Below are 23,878 nucleotides of genomic sequence, written 5' to 3'. Positions count from 1 at the left end.
TTATAAATGATTGTGATTTAAAGTTTGAGAATGGTAGTAGGGTTATCAAGTACTCTTTGAGCATAGTGTAGAACCCAGATGTAATTAGTGTTCATGTGGAGAGATTCTTTGTACTTTTCCAAGAGGCAGATATTGCCTTTGTCAAGAAAGCAAATACATAATGCTTCATGTAAAATATGTGATATCAAAATTTGGTTTCTTATTCTGAAATGCTTCCATTTATAATAAATTTTCACTCATTCATTTTCATAATTAAAGTTTAGTAGCTTCGTTGTGTGAAAATTATGGGCAGGGTTGCACCGAGAGGGTATTTCTTTGTGAAATGGTTGTTGAAGAAAGGAGACTTACATCCCTTGAAAACTTTTGACATATTAGAGATTTCTCTTTGAAACGGTTGTTCAATATATCCGTTGTAAGAAACCATATATATCCATTGAGGCATATATTCTTAAGAGAAAGGAAGCTCATGCATATATTTTATTATAGGATGTATGCACTCTATTACATGGCATAGCATCTCTCTTTTTCCCATGACTTTGGGTTTGAGATCGGATGCTGCAACCAACGAAAAATCAGTTGTTGAACATAGGTTAATTATTTATTCCACACATAGGTCGTTGCTCATTTGCTGAACATAGGTTAATTATTTATCCCATACAGAGTTGGTCACTTTTTCACTTCGCAGTTATTTATTCCTTTTTAGGTTTGGTTAAACTTCCCATCTCTTAGTTTATTCAATTTCACAAGGGGTTAGCAATCTAAGGTTTACCATTTTTCTAGGATTTTTGAACCTGGAATTTCTTAGTTACTACATATTCATTATTTATTTTAACAATTGAGCTACAATATCCATCTTCAATTAAAATACCCTACTACAAAGGATAATTTAGTTTTAGCAAAAAAGTGCAATTAAATTTAAATAGAGAAAGTTCTAATCATTTTTCTTAACACTTTAAAATTAGTTTAATTAACAACATTTTATTAATATGATTTAAAAATGAAATTTGATTAATTTGAAAAATTTATATATTTAAATATTATTTTTTTTAATATTAAATATATATTATGTAAAAAAAATCATAACATTAGAATGCCTTATAGTTCTTTCCCATTCATAAGAAAATGTTTTCAATAGAAAAACCATCTATGATTTTATCTCCAAGTTCCAAAATATATTAAGTTCATGGCTATTCAATGATATTTTACCAAAAACTCCTCCTTGAGGCTATTCCAAACACAATGGAAATTGAAATTGGTACCATAGACTAAGGAATACTAAGATACATCTTCTTCTTAGTTTTGCTTAGGTTTGAATTTTCCATCATGCATAGCCAAAGTGCTAAATCTATAAATATTTCATGTACTGCAAAATTTTAGTGAAAACTAATTTAAGGATATTTTACCAAAAATTCCTATTCTTTGGGCTATTTCAAAAACTAAAATTTAAAATAAGTACCATATACTAAGGTGGAGCTTTTTCTTGTTTTGAATTTCCCATAACTAAAGGGTTAAACATTTAATCATTTATTCTATTTTCGGAAGAAAAAAAATTTGTTCATATTTTGAAGAAAGAGCATAGACTTGTAAAGAAAACAACTCAACAATTAAAAATAACCTAAAAAGAAGAAAATAAAGGATTCATCTAAATATTCTATCAATTAACTAATTGTGAACCCAACACAAATACCTTGTAAGTAAAAGTAGTTGTGAAAAATTAGAATATATTCTCTTCAACTTAGTGTCAAATTGGGTGGTGAAATGATTGAAGAAATAAAATGCAAAGGAAAGTATGAAACTCTTCCTTTCACAAAATGAGAAAAAATTTTATCATCATGCTTCAATGCAACTAATTAACTATTGAAGATGGCAACATAATAAAATTCCACAAGAATGATTCCAAATTGCCATGTAAGGGAAATATATTGTCATGGCATAGATATTTGCATTACAAGTAACCAACCATCAAAGATAAAAGTTCAACAAGTTTATAATAGTATCTAGAAAATTGTGTGAAATTATAAGACATTATACACTATCTACATAGTAAAAGGTTTGAAATTATTTGTAATCTATCATGCCTCAACCTTGTAGAGTATCAACTTGATAGCATTTCATGCAACTTTATTTGTTACCATGATTTTTAATAAGAGATATCATTAATTATAATAGAAATCATTTTTTAGTCCTCATAATGTGAAATATATCATGAGGTAAGTGTTTTGATGTTCAAGTGGGTTTACTACCCATTTCGTTTATATGGCTACACTCATACCTATCAAGACTAAAGACCTTTCTCTTCATTGTAAAATCCAAAATTGGCACACACATTTTCACCTGCATGATTAAAAACTTTTTTCAAGACACTACCCTACATATTGCCTTGCAATTTAAAATAAATAAAAATAGTATTAATATCCTACAAATTTCACATAACCACTAAATAAAATTAAAAATAAATAATATGTGAAGCCTTTCAACACCTGGTTTCAAACATCCTCCAAAATAAATAAAATATTAAAATGAAAATTAAATTCACACTACAAATCCATAATGATGTGACTAACCAAATGGAATGAATAAAAAATTTTAAAAGCATGAATCTAAGCCAATTCTAAACGGAAAATCTATAATAATGTGACTAACCAATTAAAATAAATAAAACATTGTATAAACATGAATTGAAACCCTATTCAAAAGATGTGCAATTGAAAAGAAAAAAAACAAACATTAATAGAAAGAAACATTAAAAAAACAAACAAACAAAGAAACATAAAAAAACAAAACAAACAAAAGCATTAGCTGAATGTGGACTAAAATGCATCAACCCAAACTATTTTCAAAGAAGTGCTGATTCAATTTAAATTTAAAAACCATGAACTCTCAATGGACGAGAGAGCAGGGATTTTATCTACGATTCCAGAGGAAGTAAGAGGCCGTAAAATTCTTGTAGCCGTTGAAGGGAGCTGGGGAATCCCTCCTATATATACCTATTAAGTGTTATCATTTGTCCAGCATCTTCCTCCTCCTCCGTCCATATCACGTCTGGCTATGCTTGTGTGTGTTTGGCTGTTTGTGTGGTTTGAGTATGGGTTTGTGTGTGTCTAGGTCTAGGTCGAGTTTGTGTTTGAGTCGATCATGGTTGTGTGCCATAGAGGAGGTTGGCAAGAGAATGGCAGTGCAGTTGAGTTGCTTAACAGTTTTTTGGGGTTCATACCGATCAATTATCTCTCTGAAATGGTATGTATGGATCAAATTCAATTTAATTTCAGGATCAAATTCTATTTAATTTCAGGGTTTCTGTTCATCTCTATGCTCTGTTGTGAGAACTAATTTCATTTCCTAACCTTATATTTTTGTTCAGTGAAAAGAATGAAAGAAGGAAAAAGGTGGTTGACGTTGCTGCTGTTCAAATTACCTGGCTGAAGAAATGAAATCGAATCCCAATCTGTATGCAGAGATGTCTGTGTGTCTGTATGTCTCTGGTACTTTAGCCATTTTTATTGAATGTAAAGCTCTGCTTCCTCCTCAATAATTTCTATTAGATTTAATTTTCCTCAATAATTTCTAATAGATTTAAATTTTCCTTCATTGTCTCATTCGGCCTCCTCAATAATTTCTATTAGATTGAATTTTCCCTTCCTTGCTTCAATCGGTTCGTGGCTTTAGCTTCACCAATTTATCCTGTACGAATTCAAGCATCACTGGGTTTTTGAATCACTTCTCATAACTCCCTATTTGGGTTTAATTTGCTGTGTATTAGTTTAGTTTGTGGTGTAACCTTTTCTCCACAAAATTTTACGGTTAATGGGCTCTGTTTCTTCCTCAATAATTTTACCATGCCATTTCTACTACATTTATTTTTTCCTTCATGGCTTCAATCCGCCCATGTAACCTGTGGTTTTTTTCGCCGTAACATGCCATGTATTGTGCGCAATGTGTTATTTTATCCGGAGGTTTTTTAATATTTCCCGCTGTGTATAAGTTTAATTAGTGGGTTTTTAGATATATAACCTAATTTGTATGGTGTTATGTGCTATTGTAAACCATGGTTTTTAACCTTTATATTTTTATATATAACAAATCCACCCTGAAACAATGTTAAGATGTCAATTAAACCCAAAACGCACTAATGAATTTATTGGCTCAACCTCATTAAAATTTCTTCAGCTTCCTACTTTGCATGGCGTTATGTGCTACGGTAATCCATAGTTTTTAACCCTTATATTTTTATCTTTAACCAATTAAAACCCACCCTGAAAGAATGTTAACATGTCAATTAAACCCAAGATGCACCAATGAATTTAGTGGCTCAACCTCATTAAAACTTCGTCAGCTTCTATCATCTTACAGTTACCATGTTTATAAAATTTTCAAATTAATATATAATATACGTTTTCAAAATTCATAATAATACATTTATGAGTTGCTTTTAACTTTAAATTATTAATATTCCAACTCAGCGCTTTCGCCTCAATTGGGAATTCTCTGTTATATACTGTTTCGCTTGAATTCTCTTACATTACAGCCTTAGCCTTCTTTGGCGATTCAACGCCCTGTACCATTACTGCTAATTTTTTGGGCTGCTAATTTTTTGGGAGATAGTTAATTGTGTGTTAGTGTGCTACTTTAATCCATTGTTTTTAACCTTTATAAATTTTATCATGTAACTAAATAAAACCCTAAAACAATTTTAACATGTCAACTAAACCCACCAATGAATTGATGGGCTGAACCTCAACCTTCGTTACACTTCCTTCTCACGGGTTTATTCAATTTTTAAAAATTAAATTCACGTCAATTGGGAATCCTCTGTTACACCTTTATAAATTTTATCATGTAACTAAATAAAACCCTAAAACAATTTTAACATGTCAATTAAACCCACCAATGAATTGATGGGCTGAACCTCAACCTTCGTTACACTTCCTTCTCACGGGTTTATTGTTTATTCAACTTTTAAAAATTAAATTCACGTCAATTGGGAATTCTCTGCTATATAGCCCTCTTTCGCTTCAATCCTCCTGTATCAATTAGAGCCTTCTTTGGCGATTGAAAACCCCATCAAGTCTGGATCCGGTCTCAGCCAGTCCGCTATGGCCCTCTACCATCCATACTAATTTTTCTTGTACATAGTTAAAGCTAAATAAAACGAAATGTGCCCTCTACATCTGTCATTTTCATTTTTATTTTTCATAGAGTGGAAAAACCTATCTTACTTTTTAAAAATCAAATTTACTTATATCATTAATTACAATATATACTCATAATATATATTTTATTTAAATTATGTTTATTATTTTCTTTGAATGACAAAAAAAAAATAAAAAATAAAAATTCTTATCTCATATTTCGTTAACAATACCTTTAGTTTATTAATAATAATTTCCTATGTGTATTTTTTTCATATATTTATATGTCATAATGCAGAAATGACTTATAAATAAGTGTTTTACATATACTTTTAGATAAAATGGGAAGGAAGGGAAATTCATATTTGTTTTCATTCTTTAAATATGTGATTCATTATTTTTATATAAAAAAGAAATTCATAATTTTAGTTATATCTTAGTAAAAAATAGAAATTTTGGAAGGTAAATTCTTATTTGTTTTTATTATTTAAATATGCGATCCAAAGAATCATTATTTTTATATAAAATAGAAATTGATAATTTTCATTATATCTTACAAAAAATATAAGTTTTTCTCAAATACTTATTTGGTATGGCATGAAATTTATTTACATGAAGGACTTCATTTTCTAGTTTTAAAGAAGGGGTTTTGCCCAAAGTAAATATTGATGTAGTTATATATTATTCTTTTCTTTTCACAAATATTGTAGGAGAATTATGCACACAATTATTAATGAAGTTATTTTTTATTGAAGGGGTTAAACTCCTTCCAAGTGTTCAAGACCCCATTCTTCTTTGAGTAGTGTAGTTATTTTTGTTTGTGTTGATTACCTTCTTTTAAACTCATGCACTTCACAATACAATTTTTTAACATGCATTTACTTTAGAGCATTTATATTTAAAACATGTCATCTTACACTTCAATGATCATCCATTTATATTATAACACTTATCACAATTGCATTTAATCCAAAACACACTTCCCCAGGAAAAATCACAATCTTTCATTTACATTTGAAAAATTACATATAGTAGATGCTAGTAGCATATGCAGTATCGGCTTGTAGCCATTTTTATGTAATAAATACATCCTTTTGTGACCATTTTTATACAAAAATGGTGCTAAGTTCTAGTCTCGTACCATGCAGGGTAGTAGCATAATATAGTTTGTAAAAACATAATTGAAATAATTACAATGACATTCACCACACAGGCCGAGAGCAAAATAAAGTCTGTAGATAGTAGTTGCAATGATATATACAATGGAAAAGATCAAAAACGATATGAATAGAAACCCAAAAAATACTAGGGCGTGATTTCCCTATAATATGCCTGATCTATGTACGGTCAGTGATAATACTGGTATTGCTTAGCTCCATTCTGCTCCAATATCAAACATTGTCCTCTGGGTAGTAGTGAGGCCTCCTTGAAAAGCCTATCAGCGCTTTGGTTATGTTCCCTATAGATATGATGACATGAGATTCTGTTAAATTGAGATTTGAACAAAATCACTTCATCCAATATATGTCTAAGAGTGTGTGCATGGCAGGCAGAGACATTATTGAACCAGTTTATAATGATTTTCAAGTTGCCAAATATCTGCAGATTGATGCAATCGTGTCCCTAGGGAAAATGCAATAGATGATGGAGGATAATAAGTTCAGCAAAATTGTTAGTTCCACCTCCAAGTCCTAGCTTGACATTGTATTTATGTTGATCATTTAGATGTAGAATAAATCCACCCCCATAGCCTTGTTCCTGTGCAACCCCATCAAAATAAGGCTAGGGGATGGTTTTGTCAATGGGAGCGGGGGAAATAGGGTGGTGAGGTGTGGGAGTTTTGATATCAGGTAATTCATGATAAGCTGATAATATCTTGGTAGCCATGACCAGCCCAAATGCAGCCCCATCGTCAAAACTAATTTTGTTCTTCATTAGCCAAATGATCCAGCAAAAGAGCAGAGGGAGGCTGAGCAGTTTGGAGCCATGATTGACAGTATACCAATTTTGCAAGGCACTATTTACATTGTTTGCATCCCATCTACTAGATTGTAATGAATTTGAGATGGATTCCCATAGATTTTTGGAGAACTCACATTTTAAAAAGAGGTGATTAGTGAATTCAGAGGCCTCTCTACATAGGACACACCAATAGGGACTTTGTAACTGAGCACACAAAAGAAAAAAATCGGGTCCTCAGGGGGGCATTTAATTTCCAAAATCATTTGCCACCAAGAAAATATGGTTGTTGGCTACCTGTATATACTGATAGCAAGGTAACCTTCTTTGGGTGAATAAATACCATTTTCAGCACTGCACTAGATAAGTTCATCGGGACCCTCCATGATTCTGATATGGGATTCTGTTAGAGAATCTATGTATTCTTGTGAGGTATGGTGCCATTGTGGTGGAATATCAAGAGATTCTACAGACTTCCATCCTTGGGAGAGGATGGATGTGTTAGCCCAATCAGCTATGTGCGCAATGACCGATATGTCCTCTGGTTTAAATGATGAATAAGATCTCTCAGAAGACTATAGTGGGCTACTCCTCCTGACCATGGATCCATAGCAATGCGAGCTTTTGTTCCATCATTTATCCTCTAGGCCAGATGATTTCAAATGATATGTAGGGAATGTAGCAGAGCTTTACAAATGGAGGAGATGCCTGATTTGTTCCATTGAGGAAGACGTGCCCAATCCATGATCTACATAGGCCAGATGTATTTATGGTAAGAGACAGTGGTCCAGAGATTCTGTCCCATTAGGAGATTCCACCCCATTTTGGCAGCCAAGGTCTGGAAAAAATGGCTAAGGTCTTTTAAACCCCAACCACCCCATTTTTTGGTAATGCGATCTTTTTCCAGCTCACCCATGCAAATATCTTCTTACCTTGATGCCCATTCCAAAGGTATCTGATGTAGATTTGTTGTAGATGGGCATGAATGTGCCTAGGAATCCAAGCCAGAGACATCTAGAATACAGGAGTTGCCTCTAGCACGGATTTAATGAGAACCAATCTACCTGCTCGAGATAAAAAATGGCGGCTTCAATAAGTCAACCTTTTCTCCATATTGATTACCAATCAAATCCAATCAGCTATGTCATGACCCATTGACAGCTATAAAAAAAAATTTAAATAAATATCGCAGAACTTACCACTTTTACTATTCATCCATCCGATCATGAAATAAATATGATGCAGGGCATCGTTCTCCAAAGTATAAAGGTGCTGCTGTAATTACACATATGTACACCTATCTCTGATATACTAAGGTTTCTCCCTTGATTAATGTTCATGACCCAATTGGCAACCTTTACGAAATTGAAGGCTAAGTTAATGGTTGTTAAAGTCACCGGTTGCTGCTCCGGTCAGCTCCGGAGCCAGATGGTGAGCGGGATCTTAACTCACCTCACCTACCATCGCCAGTTGGCTAAAGCCGTGCTGAATCGACGTGATTCCTTGGTTGAAGCGTTAGAGTTTACGTGCCAAGCTCCCAATCGATTGAACGGTGTGGATTACAAGTTAAGATCTAAGGGTCTGAATGCGCCCAAGGGTTTAGTGATGGTTTATATACCACTGAGCTACTTCTTTTGGTTCATTTGCACATGTTTCGGGAGGCTGGGTACTGCTCAGCTCAGCGGTGACCTCCTCGCATCAACTACCAGATCTGCAACGCTAATTCCAAGTATTCTCAATGACCATAGCCCACCGATTACAGTTTCTTCCTCAGCTATTTGGATTTATAAATATATGCACAGTACTTTTGTTTACTGCCGGTTCATTAGTTCTGTATACCTCTGTTTGAACTAATCTCAATGCTTTTACTGTGTTAGGGTTTATACTACGAATCTTCAGCCATTCAAGCAGATAATAAGCGACCGTGGCACCTCCAGGTATTTACCCCATCGTAACTTGATGCAGAGCTTGCGTTTCAGTTGATGGGTGAGGGTTTATTCTTGTGCAATGTTATAGGTTGATTCTTTTAGCCTAAGGAGTTCCTCATGGCGTTTTCCCTTTAATGCTTCAGGGTTTCTTAACTCGGACAAACCCTGGATTCGAAACGTGGTCGGCCATTTCATGCCGGTGCCTGCGTTCTCTTTGATTTCTACAATCTTATATTAAGAATATGTTTGGGCAATATGCCAAGGTTGTATGCATGTTTATTTAAGAGTCCACGGCCTCCTACCTGGGACCGAATCGACTCAAAGAACTCAGGATATTTACTCCCTTCTGATTTCTCATATTATCGAGAATGTTGAATATTAAATCACAGGTTTTTTTGTCTGTATTTATGGAGGTATGAGAATCCTCTTCGGCTCTCTGGACACTTGGGTCATTCTACTATTTTATACCCATCAGGGTTTTTGTTTATCATAAGGTTAATATACATATTCCTTTGAAGACGATGTATAAATTTGTTCATCTGATACTGTTGGTACTAGACCTGTTTTGCTTATACGCATATAATATTGATTCAGAGATATGTTGAGTTCGTTCTGTATTAAAGGTTATCGTATCTCCTTTGGTTCACAGAGTTACGTTTGTTTTTTTTTTTAAGGGTTTATAGTAACAGTCACATATTTGCTCATTATACATGACTTATAATACGGCGGTTGCGTGGCCGTTTACCACAGCGGGGTTCTATTACCCGGGGACATCATGTCGCCTTTATGGATAATAGTATCAACCCCTGCACTCTGAGCCGAATGAGTTCTGGCGAGTGATAACACAGTGGTGATTTTTATTTGTTTTCGAATATATATGAAATGTAAACCCTTGGTACAGGGTTTGACTAAATCTATTTGTTATGGCTTCATTATATGTTATAAACAACAGTACTATTTCAGTATGTTATTCTTGTTTGCTCTAGAATCGCAATGATTCCCTTGGCCGTTCTGGTTCTCTATAACATTCTACTGCTACAGTTTTCAGTGAATCTTTCCGCTGTTATACAGTTTAAGGCATTCTTTATCATGCACTTCACTATCCTGCATACAGTTATGATCTTTCAGGACTTGTACGATTTTTATGTAAATAGCATGTTTCAGTTTCTATACAGATGGCATGCATTGGTTTCTATACTGTTAATATGCATCGGTTTTCATACATTTAACTTGCAATGCATACAGCAGATGGTCTCTATTCTTTTGCTCTAATAACCAGTTCTAAATGCTCATAGAAACTGTTTCTAATGTTAAGCATTCTTTACCTCTAGATAGCAACAGAGACTTGGATTCTTCTACTTTCCTTCTATATACTCAGTATACTGATTACGGAAATCTGAATCTTGTGAATAATTCGTACCTGGTCTACCAGCTACAGGAGTTAACGCTCCAGAGGTTCTCCTGCATTTTACATTATTTCTCTTATCCACCCAACCTTGAGATCCATCAGTACATTGGATTCTCCCCCCGAGCTGTCTTGCAGGCCTGCAGCCCTCAACAAGACTCTAGCACCTGCGTGCTTGGGTTATCTGGTCCTCACCAGACTTAACCCTTCTGTTCTTTCCTTTCCTTCCTTGGAATTTCTCCTTTTATCTCGAGGTTCTCGTTCTGCCCTCCTCATACTGCAATGGCTTTCTTTAATTTGCATGCTCCCGCATCCCACGGTACCAGACGATCACAAATACAATTAACTGAATTGTTTTCTTGCTGCCACCTATTCCTAAAACCTCGCAGTCCTTTTTACGGTGTCCCCATACCCAAGAGATCAGCTATATCTTTATTGAAGGGTGCGGTCGTTGGAGGGTAAGCTATCCAAGGCTTCTTCCATTATCTAAGCTTTTATGCAAATCAAGAATCAGTTTTTTCTAACTGATATGTAACTTTTATTTATTTATTTACCATGAGTCATTTTAGGGATGTTACATACTCCCCCCCTTAACAGGAACACCATCCTCGGTGTTCATCTTTCGTCGGAACTTGATATTTTACTCGTGGTATTACCATCTAAACCACACAAAATGTGATCCTTTCTCTTTGAAATCAACGATTTCATTCCAAGAAAAGACGACAAACAAAATAGTAATGATATAGTCATAAGAAATATCATTAGTTATAAGCATCAATAGTCATAAGCATTTGTAATTGCAAAAATATGCAACTTCTAATCGCCACCACTTGGCCCTTATTCATTCATAATAAACAATTCTCTGTGTCAACTTACCATTACTTACCATCTACTCTTGAAAATCATGAATACGTTCATGTAAACATTTTAATAGTGGTTGGACAGCTCTTCCACCTTCCATGGTAAGTAATTCCTGTAATATATGAGTAACAATTCAATCACATTAGTCACTATATTTTGAGTCAAATGAAATACTTTTGGATAGCAATCAATTGTGCAATGTTAGATGCTTTCTAAATCACAGTACTTTTACAAGTACTTAAAGAGCACTAATACTAATCATCAAATGATAAATCACTGTTCCACATGCATATTGAACGAATTCTCACTAAAGACATCCGCAAAGTACTTCGAGAAGTACCAAAAGAGCACCTAGCTCTCTAATCATCAAAACAGTCAATCACTGCATCAAGCAAAAACTGTCTTAGCTCCCACTAAGATGTTCACAACATTAATAATACAATAAAGGAATTAAGATTTCCAATTACTCCTTATTGAGCACTAAGCTCATTTCTTGTTAAATGTGCATAACATATTTCACACAACTATATATAGAATTTATTTTCAACATATCATATAGCTGATTCATTCATTTCTTTAGCTATGAGCACCAATTAGGCTAAAGAATTCCCAACCCATGGGAACTGGTTTCCATAACCAAACCGAGTCATTTTCACATCCAGACAGTTTCTTCGATAGGGACCTTACCAGGTCTAACATGGAATTCCACTGGCCAACCAGCTCAAGAATTCTAGGGAGAGGATATCTGGGCAGGCAAGTACCATCAACCCCTCTGGGCAGGTAGCTGCCATCAACCCAACTCTGGGCAGACAAGTACCATCAACCCTCCAGGCAGGTAACTGTCATCAACCCAAGGCATTCAAGCCTTTCACAATCCGGGCAGACAAGTACCATCAACCCTCCAGGCAGGTAACTGTCATCAACCCAAGGCATTCAAGCCTTTCACAATCTGGGCAGACAAGTACCATCAACCCAACTATCTGCAACTATCTGGCATGTTAAATTTCTCTTTTATTACTCTTTCTCAAAGTAATTACACAATGAACCATATAATCATTATCATTACAAAATAAACATGCATGTACACCATGCATTTACACTTATCCCTCATCATGGGTCTACAACATCAAGGTTGATGGGAAACATATCCATCACACACGTTGTATGCATGCAAATTTTCCAAATAACATAATTCATGCATATCATATAACATCATTCTTTCTCATTTATAATTGCATTTCACATTGCAGCAATTCATGTGATGAGTTTTCTTGTTGCCGTTAAGCTACCACTACTTAATCCCATCAGCAACGTTAGTTATAAATATGCATCAGTTAACACGTATTCCATTTCCAAGAATGTTCATGCATACAATATTGTCATGTATAAAAGCATATGCAAATACTCATTAATGTATAAATGTCAACAACAGTTGAGTTAATACTCTCAGCATTCCCAATTTTGCCATAGTCTGTTGTTCCAATTCAAATCATCATTAATGGAGTATTATCTTACGTTTACTATGGCTAGCTTGGGTCATACATTGTTAATGTAACTAAGCATAATCTCTCTAATATACAAAGATCATAACTCTATATCATAATGACTAATCTTTGTGCATACCACTGCTTATCATATAAGCCTTTCTTTAATGTATGCAACCCACATTCCTTTCACTAGAATACTACCAGCATTTCATACAACAAACCACATACCTCTTTCCTAAAGGAAGTCATTTTAATCCTCATTTCTCTATCTTCCGATGTGAGGGTTTCTCAAGATTCCCTTCCAAGAAATTATTAAAGATATCTATCTTTAGGCATAAAAATCAAGATACAAAAACAAGGTTTTACTTATCCTTTATGTATCAAAATCAAGCAATCAACACAGCTCATCCAACAAGACAATCTCTCCAAGAGATTATTATTTTCAAGGAAGCTAGCATGACCACTTTCTCTAAGTACACACCGACTGACAATTCCAAAGTCACAATAGCTACCAATATGCAACATGTGTTCTCCTAACACAATTACCTTACTTCAATACACATAGTTCTTTTCATGAAACAAGTAAGGATTTTGGTTCTTGTATGAACACTATTCTAATGTGTCTTTAAGAAAAGAACCTCTATTTTTTTTTATTTCAAGAAAATTCTCATAAAATCCTGCATCTTCATTCATGAAGTATGCATACTCTTAGGGTGAGACTATATTTATGTATATATGTAATATACTCTTTCCTCAAGAAGTTAGAAATGAATATCTATGTGCCTAGAAGCACATCCTTAGCTATCTTTTATCATGCATGTAATGCATAATCATTTCCAAGAAGCTTTTATCAAATAAAGATGCATATTTTAATTCAAGAAAACTTGGCCACCTGCCTTGCTATGTCCTCAGGACATTTATATGCCTCATCCCCTTTTCTCAAGAAGATACTTTGGCCATATTTAGCAAGGATTTTATTGACAAAGACAAGCGTTTCACACACAAGACTCACGTGGAGTCTTCCTAATAGGAACTACCTATTTTCTTTATTAAGAAAGTATATAAAATAATCAATCTTTAACTGCATGCCTTAACACATTTCCTTTACCAAGAAAATCTATAAAAGAACTATTCTTTTATTGCATGCATTCAAATACTTTCTCTACTAAGAAATCATATAGAACATTCATATATGTTCTTCAAGAAAGTGAGCAATACACTTATCTTATCCTTGGATCAACATGCATAACTAATAAGTTAAACCACCCTTACCGGAAGCAATTACTCTACTTATGCAATTAGAAGCATAATCTCCTAAGTGTCGCACATGCACCAGAGTTACCACTTGATGCTAGATGCAACTACTATCATAACACTACTATGTGACCTTTTCAGAATAATGACTTCAAGGAGACATTACGAAAATCATTAACATTAATACACTATAGTTATCATTTCCAACTCCTTAAGCATGGTCAAGGGAATACTCACATGCACATCGAGCGCTTATCTAGTCGTCCCCAGACTTAAAGTCTTCTGTAAGATTCTGATACTCAAAACTTGCTCTATCTGGTCCTCATCAGACTTAGCGATTTCTTTTCCTATCTCCGTCTGTCCCTACAGCACGGTCTTCTTCCTTCTCCTTGCTTCCTTTTCCTTGCTTCCTTTTCCTTTGGAAGCGTCTATAGTTGGGGAAGGTAGTTAGAGTTTACTGACAACTGTATTAACACAGGTAATCTATTTATGTATAATTATCACATGTAATTATACTATGAATGGGTCCTAGAAATGTTACCCACCGAACATGCCTCTCCAATTAAGTTCACACTGGAATGCAACATGCATAAAAATCCATCATTCCCATAGTAGAGATAAATTCAACCATCATTAAATCGAGGCTCCAATGGTTTTTATCTCTCAACAAGTAATGATAAACACATACCATGCTAATGGATTTCACTTAATTAGAGGGTAATCATCATTAAATCTATTAAGACATAAGCATATACTATTCATCATGCATTCTCATGGTGAATAAAATTAAGAACTCTTCTCATGCACAACTGGACTATAGCACAGAGAGAGTAAAAATCTTCATACACACATTCCATGCATGCGACATCAATCAACCTTCACTTGTTTACGAATTGTAACAATCTTAGTCCAATTGAATTAATGCATATAAGCTCTATGGGTTAGTCATACAACACTAACCAATCTCAACTACCAATCGTCTTCATGCATCCATGACAAGACTGAATCAAGTCTCGCTGCTTGACTCATTGCATGTTTCCAATATCTAAAGGGGTTCTTCTAATGTCCTTTTTAAAACAATTTTTCATCCTATTCAAGGATGTTCCCCTAATCATGAATTGGCTCATTAAGTTTTGTTCATTGTAACTTCAATTTTGTTCATTAACTACATCATTGTTATTGCCATATTTGCAAATCAAACTTGGTAGTTGATTGTCACTTCCCTCAATGAGTGTTCAATATTGTTCATGAATGTAATGAGTACTCAATATTGTTCTTAGGTGTGACAAAAGTTTCATTGTCTTTTATCCTCATCAGGAATTTAATGTTATGAACGTAGTTATGCAACAACTTATTACTTACTACTTAAAGCAGTTATAAACATGAATCACACCTATCATGCCAAAAGTAGTGTACTACATAAATGAATATGTGAATGATTAAACTCGTACCTGAGTTAATGCCTACTGATGGCGTACCTCAATATCCTTTCTGCTTACCAATTCCCAAAGGCGCCAGTACTGCAACCTTTAGCTCTGATGCCACATTGTCACAACCCATTGACAGCTATAAAAAAAAAATTAAATAAATATCGCAGAACTTACCACTTTTACTATTCATCCATCCGATCATGAAATAAATATGATGCAAGGCATCGCTCTCCAAGGTATAAAGGTGTTGCTGTAATTACACATATGTATATCAATTCCTACTATACTAAGGTTCCTCCCTTAAGTTAACGTTCATGACCCAATTGGCAACCTTTACGAAATTGAAGGCTAAGTTAATGGTTAACCCCGTCACCGGTTGCTGCTCCGGTCAGCTCCGGTGCCAGATGGTGACCGGGATCTTAACTCACCTCACCTACCATCGCCAGGTGGCTAATGCCGTGCTGAGACCACGTGATTCTTTGGTTGAAGCGCTAGAGTTTACGCGCCAAGCTCTCAATCGATTGAACGGTGTGGATTACAAGTTAAGATCTAAGGGTCTGAGTGCGCCCAAGGGTTTAGTGATGGTTTATATACCACTGAGCTACTTCTTTTGGTTCATTTGCACATGTTTCGGGAGGCTGGGTACTGCTCAGCTCGGCGGTGACCTCCTCGCATCAACTACCAGATCTGCAACGCTAATTCCAGGTATTCTCAATGACCATAGCCCGCCGATTACAGGTTCTTCCTCAGCTATTTGGATTTATAAATATATGCACAGTGCTTTTGTTTACTGCCGGTTCATTAGTTCTGGTATACCTCTGTTATGAACTAATCTCAATGCTTTTACTGTGTCAGGTGTTTATACCACGAACCTTCAGCCATTCAAGAAGTTAATGTGCGACCGTGGCACCTCCAGGTATTTACCCCATCGTAACTTGAAGCAGAGCTTGCGTTTCCGTCTGATGGGAGAGGGTTTATTCTTATGCAATGTCATATGTTGATTCTTTTAGCCTGAGGAGTTCCTCATGGCTTTTTCCCTTTAATGCTTCAGGGTTTCTTCACTTGGACAAACCCTGGATTCGAAACGTGGTCGGCCATTTCATGCCAGTGCCTGTGTTCTCTTTGATTTCTACAATCTTATATTAAGAATCTGTTTGGGCAATATGCCAAGGTTGTATGCATGTTTATTTAAGAGTCCACGGCCTCCTACCCGGGACCGAATCGACTCAAAGAACTCAGGATATTTACTCCCTTCTGATTTCTCATATTATCGAGAATGTTGAATATTAAATCACAAGTTTTTTTGTCTGTATTTATGGAGGTATGAGAGTCCTCTTCGGCTCTCTGGACACTTGGGTCATTCTACTATTTTATACCCATCAGGGTTTTTGTTTATCATAAGGTTAATATACATATTCCTTTGAAGACGATGTATAAATTTGTTCATCTGATACCGTTGGTACTAGACCTGTTTTGCTTATACGCATATAATATTGATTCAGAGATATGTTGAGTTCGTTCTGTATTAAAGGTTATCGTATCTCCTTTGGTTCACAGAGTTACGTTTGTTTTTTTTTTTTAAGGGTTTATAGTAACAGTCACATATTTGCTCATTATACATGACTTATAATACGGCGGTTGCGTGGTCGTTTACCACAGTGGGGTTCTATTACTCGGGGACATCATGTCGCCTTTATGGATAATGGTATCAACCCCTGCACTCTGAGCCGAATGAGTTCTGGCGAGTGATAACACAGTGGTGATTTTATATTTGTTTTCGAATATATATGAAATGTAAACCCTTGGTACAGGTTTGACTAAATCTATTTGTTACGGATTCATTGTATGTTATGAACAACAGTACTATTTAAGTATGTTATTCTTGTTTGCTCTAGAGTCGTAATGATTCTCTTGGCCGTTCTGATTTTTCAATAAATCATTCTGCTGTTGTAGTTATCAGTGAATCTTTCCGCTGTTATACGGTTTAATGCATCTTTATAGTATGCACTTAACTATCCTGCATACAGTTATGATCTTTCAGGACTCGTACGATTTTTATGTAATAACATGCTTCAGTTTCTCTATAGATGGCATGCATTGGTTTCTATACTGTTAATATGCATCGGTTTTCATATAGTTAGCTTGCAATGCATACAACAGATGGTCTCTATTCTTTTGCTCTAATAACCAGTTCTAAATGCTCATAGAAACTGTTTCTAATGTTAAGCATTCTTTTACCTCTAGATAGCAACAGAGACTTGGATTCTTCTACTTTCCTTCTATATACTCAGTATACTGATTACGGAAATCTGAATCTTGTGAATAATTCGTACCTGGTCTACCAGCTATAGGAGTTAACGCTCCAGAAGTTCTCCTGCATTTTACATTATTGCTCTTATCCACCCAACCTTGAGATCCATCAGTACGTTGGATTCTCCCCCTGAGCTGTCTTGCAGGCCTGCAGCCCTCAATAAGACTCTAGCACCTGCGTGCTTGGGTTATCTGGTCCTCACCAGACTTAACCCTTCTGTTCTTTCCTTTCCTTCCTTGGAATTTCTCCTTTTATCTCCAGGTTCTCGTTCTGCCCTCCTCATACTGCAATGGCTTTCTTTAATTTGCATGCTCCCGCATCCCACGGTACCAGACGATCACAAATACAATTAACTGAATTGTTTTCTTGCTGCCACCTATTCCTAAAACCTCGCAGTCCTTTTTGCGGTGTCCCCATACCCAAGAGATCAGCTATATCTTTATTGAAGGGTGCAGTCGTTGGAGGGTAAGCTATCTGAGGCTTCTTCCATTATCTAAGCTTTTACGCAAATCAAGAATCAGTTTTTTGTAACTGATATGTAACTTTTATTTATTTATTTACCATGAGTCATTTTAGGGATGTTACAAGCTATTTTTGACTCAATGGTTTGATCCAGAATCCCAAATATTTGAAGCCCTCATCAAGTGGAAGGATGTTATAAGGAAAGTGATGTTGGGCAAACCGAGACTCTTGAATGGTAGTAAAATCTAAGGTGATAGTGGATTTCCCCTGATTTGCCAACATACCCGTAGCCTTAGAGAAAAGAGAGAGAGCATTTTCAAAAGATGTTGAGTCTCTGATACTACAATCAAGGAAAATGAGGACATCATCCACAAATAGAAGATGTGTGAGATAGCAAAGGTCATTTACTTTTAGCTCAAAAATTCTTCCATTTCTTTTCTCCTAGTTAAGAAGTCTACTGAGTCCTTCCATGACAATAAGGAAGAGGAGAGGTGAAAGAGGGCACCCTTGTCTAAGGCCCCTCTCTGCATGGAAAAAATGAGATGCAGATCCATTAATAAGAACACTAAAAGAAGCAGATGTGATGCAGGACATGATCTAGGTGATAAAATCGTGAGGGAAGCCCACATGCATAAGAAGCATTTTGATGTATAGCCAGCTGACACGATCAAATTCTTTGGCCAAATCAATCTTTAATATGATGCCCTTAAGCTTCCTTGACCGAATTGAGTGAATGGCTTCTTGAGTTGTGCCAATGGCTTCATGGATCTGACGATTTTCCAGGAATGCAAATTGCTCGGGGGAGATATGCTGAGAGAGGATGGGTTGGATCCTATTGGGAATAATTTTTGCAATGATCTTGTATAGACAGTTGCAAAGAGAGATGGGTCGGAAATCATTAAAAGATGAGGGAGTATCCATCTTAGGGATAAGAGCAATGAAAGTAGAGTTTATGGCATCATATAATTTTCCAGTAGTTTTGCATTCCTCTATCACTTGAAGAAGGTCATTTCCCAATAATTCATAAAAGGCTAGATAGAATTTAATTGCCCATCTATCCGACCCTAGGCTTTTTTCCTTCTTGAACCACTTCAGGGTCCCCTCTAGTTCAACGGGCAAAATAGGTGAGATGAGCTCTGCCTCCATATCTTCATCCACAAAATGTGGAAAATGGCTAGCAACTTGGATAATCTCAGCTAAGTTTGTCCCGAGAGGGGATTTATAGTGGTTCTGAAAGTGAGAGGTGCCCAACTGAGATAATTTGTTGTAAGAATCTGCTACACCTCTGTCAGGTAAGGGAAGGTTCCAAATAGTATCTGAGACCTTTCTGCCCTTAGCATAGTTCTGAAAGAACTTTGTGTTGCTGTCCCCAGCACGTAGCCAGAACTTTGTGTTGTGTTCTCTTTAGTCTTCATGTTTCCTCTCTCAATTTTAGAACCTTTTCCTTCGCTTTCTCAAGCTTGGTGAGGTGAAATTTGTCTTGCATAGATGTAAACCCCTTATTACTGTCATCCAATAGATCTTTCAATTCAGATTCAATCTAAGAGAGAATATGGTCCTCCCTCTGAGATTTTTCTTTTGCCCAAACAATAGTTAATCTCTTCAACTAGGAGAGATTGTGGCATAAACCCTCAGCCAGGGATCGATGGCCCGAAATAGGATTTTCTTTCCAGAATTCAGCGACAAGCTTGATGAAACCAGGGTCTTGAAGCCAAGTGTGATTGAATTTAAAGGGAGGTTTTGGCTTTGGATGGGGACCAAGTATCTCCATCTAAATAGGAGAGTGATCTGAGATGCCCCGAACACCTACCCATTGTCTATATCTGTGTAGGATCTGTAGCAAGGGAATCTTGATCATGAAACAATCAAGCCTTCTGGCCAATGTTGCCTCACCAATCCTTTGGTTTCTCCATGTGGGCAGGGGTTTGTTCATAGGAATGTCAGATAAGTTGTGAAGTTCCAATAAGTTCCTCATGAAATCTAATAGAGGATCCACTTGTGCTACTGAGCCCCATGATTCTCCAAACCCCAGAGAGAAATTGAGATCCCCCCCAATAATAATATGATCATAAAAAATAATGGCAAGGTTGAAGAACCTAAGCCAAAAATCCTCTCGTCTGTGGCAAGGCCCATATATATTAATAATGCAGAGCTCCAAACCCAATTCAGCAAAAAAACTGTCCAGCCCAATAAACCCTAGTCCACCCCATGCTGAGAGAGCTTTGATGATTCAGGGATTATACCGAATGGCGAGACCCCCAGATCGTCCCAAGGCATCGAGAGAATGAAAGTTCCATCAAGGTTTAAGGGATACCAGGGAGCTGGTAATGATATCAACCTCCCCCAGGGTTTCTTGTAGCATGATGATGTCAATAGGTTTAGACTCAAAGAGTCTCCTAAGGGCTAGTTTTTTGGAGGCACTAGCCATACCCCTGCACTTAAAAGAAAGACATTGATGTGGGGAACAGTCCCTAGGTATTCATAGCTCTAAGTACCTGATCAATGGAGCATTGTCTTCCTGATAGTACTTCAGCCCTAGCCTTTTGGATGGATTTGGAAAGGTAAGATTTATGACCCTGAGAGGATTTGGTGAAACGACTAGGTAAAGAGAGACCTAACCTTGATATGGATAGAGATGAGTCATCCTAGAGATAGCGTGAGCGAAGATTTTATGGGTCTGAGGGTTCGAACCCATCCTTAGAGGATGTGAGAGGGGAGATAGAGGCAGATGGTATTGATGGAGCGATTGTAGAGACAAAAGGCGGAGAGAATGAGAGGGAACATGGAATGCAGGGGATGAAATGCAAAGGAGATGATGTAACATGAGAAGCAATAGATGAAACAGAAACAGAGGATATGGGGTAAGAGGAGGTACTTGCTTTCCTCGTGAACTCAACAACTACCCTGGATTTCATCATGGGAAGTGAGAGTGTTCTACGCGAGCATGCTGCAGCGTAAGGGGAGACCACTCGAACAGAAGCCTTAGTAGTTGGGGTGGGAGGACATACTGAGTGAGGGGTAGGTTTTCCCTTAGCACCTGCATCTGACATTGATGATTCTGGAGCCTTTTTGACCAGAGGGCATTCTTTGAAAATGTGTCTGACCTTGTGACACCTCCTGCAATAGAACGAGACTCCCTCATAGTCAAGAATCTATACCCCACTGACATTCTTCCACTGTAGTGTAAATTCTCCTCCAAACCCTCCTAAGTGTCCAAATGGACAAGGATGTGAGCAAGGGTTCGATTCTTTGTCTGGATGTAGGATCTATCATAGTCAAGATAGGTACCAAGTGCGTTCCCGATCTACACGAAGACATCATCCGACCAATACTGTAGAGGGAGCCCCGACAAATGAACCCAGAGAGGTCCAATGCCAATCTGTTCCCATTCTGGATCAAACATCAGGTTTCAGCACTTGAGAAGGACCCGAGCCATCTCAATATGCTAGTAGAGGGCGAGTATCAAATGAGCGAATTATTTCCTTTGTAAAGTGTAATGCAAACCATCCACGGGGAAGGAGTTGCACCTCCGGTAGTTCTGTCATAGTATTCCCTCATATTTCTTGGACCCAGAGTGTTAAGTGCTTCACCGAATAAGCCCTTTCCTGAACATGACTAACTAGGATAGTGCCTGACTTATCCGTAATTTCTCCCATTGATAAACCCTAACCAAAATTAATCGTGAAGAACTTTGATGAGGCTTCAATGCACTTTACCTTTCTTTTGCAGGTCTACGGCGTAGTGGGATGATCCTACAAGGGGTCCGAGGTAGAGATCCATTCCTAGTGGGTCTGAGCGGCTGATTTAACCTTGATCACTAGGGTTTCAAAACGACCAGATGGTGAATTGGTAGCAGAAGAGGATGAGATGAAACCGTAAAGAGAAGGTTCCGAGGTAGGGTTTTCATCAGCTCCAGACGAAACTTGTTCCCGGATTGGAAGGGAGGTATGCCTACGGTAAGCATCCCCTGGAGGGTCTGGTTCGAAGGATGGGGAGGGTGATGAAACTGCAGAGAGCAGATGGAACATGCTTGGAGAAAGCAGCAGGCAATCTAATGCGGGGTAATCCATGGAAAGTGTGCCAAAGTGTAGCGAGGAGGTAGAGAGACTCGGGAGAGTGACCACCAGTGCAGAGCAGGTCGAGGTGGATACGGAGGGCATAAGAGTGACAGAAAATGATCAGCTAGGGTTAGGTCTGCTGAATATGAGACTAGGAAATGGATCCGACAAGTAGTCCACTACCTTGAGATCCATGTCAACATCCATCCCAAACATGAGTGAAACAACACCTAGAGACAACCGTCGAAAGGAGGCAGCTGTGAATAGAGATGGATGTGGATGGATAGGAAACCGATAACACTATAGGGTAAAAAACTTGAGACTGTAGTAAAACTTTGGATTACCCTATCCCTAAATGGTGGGGCGCAAATGGGAGCTCCATCTCAACTCCCAACTTCAGCAATGAACAATCCTCCCCAAAAAACACTTACATATTGTATTGTTTTATATTTTATATATATACATAATTAAATGAAAGCATATATATATATATATATATATATATATATATATATATATATTTACTTATTTGAAATTGTATATATATGTTTGTGATTTTGAAAATGTTTTATGTATTTATGTTGATACTCTAAATTGAAATTGTGCCATCTTTGTTTGTTCATTTTAAATTGTCTGTGTGGTTAGTGGGATTATGTGTTTTCTTGTTTGAAATCGTGTATATATGTAAAGTATAAATGCTTATTTATCAATATGTGTATCTAATTTGAAACTGTAATCATGTGTTTGTTGTATTGAATTATGAATTTGAATGTGTATGTATAAAGTACATTTTAATTTATATATGGTATGTTTAATTTTTCTTAAAGTTGCATAAGCATAGTTGAGTGTTTTTGTTTATTGGCTTGAAATTGCAATTGTGTGTTTGTTGTATTGAATTGTGTTTGTAATTAATTTCAAAACCTAAATATGAATTTGTATATAAAATGTATGCTTTACTTTGTATATTGTGTGTTTTCTTATTTAATGTTGCAATTACATATTTGAGTGTTTGTTTTATTATTGACTTGAAATTGTATGATGTGTGTTTCCCTATTTGGAATTTTGTGTGTAGTTTGAAATTGTAATGATCTGTTTATTGTATTGAATTATGGATTTGAAAGTGTACACATAATGTAGATTTAAATTTTTATATAGTGTGTTTACGTTTTCTTAAAGTTTCATAAGCATATTTGAGTGTTATATTTTATTGACTTGAAATTGTATGATGTGCAATTAGTTATTTGAAATTGTATGTTGTGTGTTTACTTGAATTTATATATTGTGTGTTTGTTTATTTTAACTTGTACTATTTATGTTTCTTTATTGGAATTTGCATATATATATATATATATATATATATATATATATATAGTTGTGTGTGTGTGTGAGAGAGTGGTTATGTTGATGTTTATTTATGAATATTTGTATTGTATGTGGCTTGAAATTGCAATTGTCTCTTTGTTGTAATGAATTGTGATTGTAATTAATTTCATAGCCTAAATTTGAATTTGTATATAAAATGTATGTTTTACTTTGTATATTGTGTGTTTTCTTATTTAATGTTGCATTTGCATATTTGAGTGCTTGTTTTTGT

Source organism: Pinus tabuliformis, chromosome J (assembly GCF_031772625.1).
Source record: "Pinus tabuliformis cultivar Carrire ecotype Pingquan chromosome J, CPIR1, whole genome shotgun sequence".
In the NCBI taxonomy this organism is placed as follows: domain Eukaryota; kingdom Viridiplantae; phylum Streptophyta; class Pinopsida; order Pinales; family Pinaceae; genus Pinus; species Pinus tabuliformis.
Note: the sequence above shows the minus strand (reverse complement) of the source record.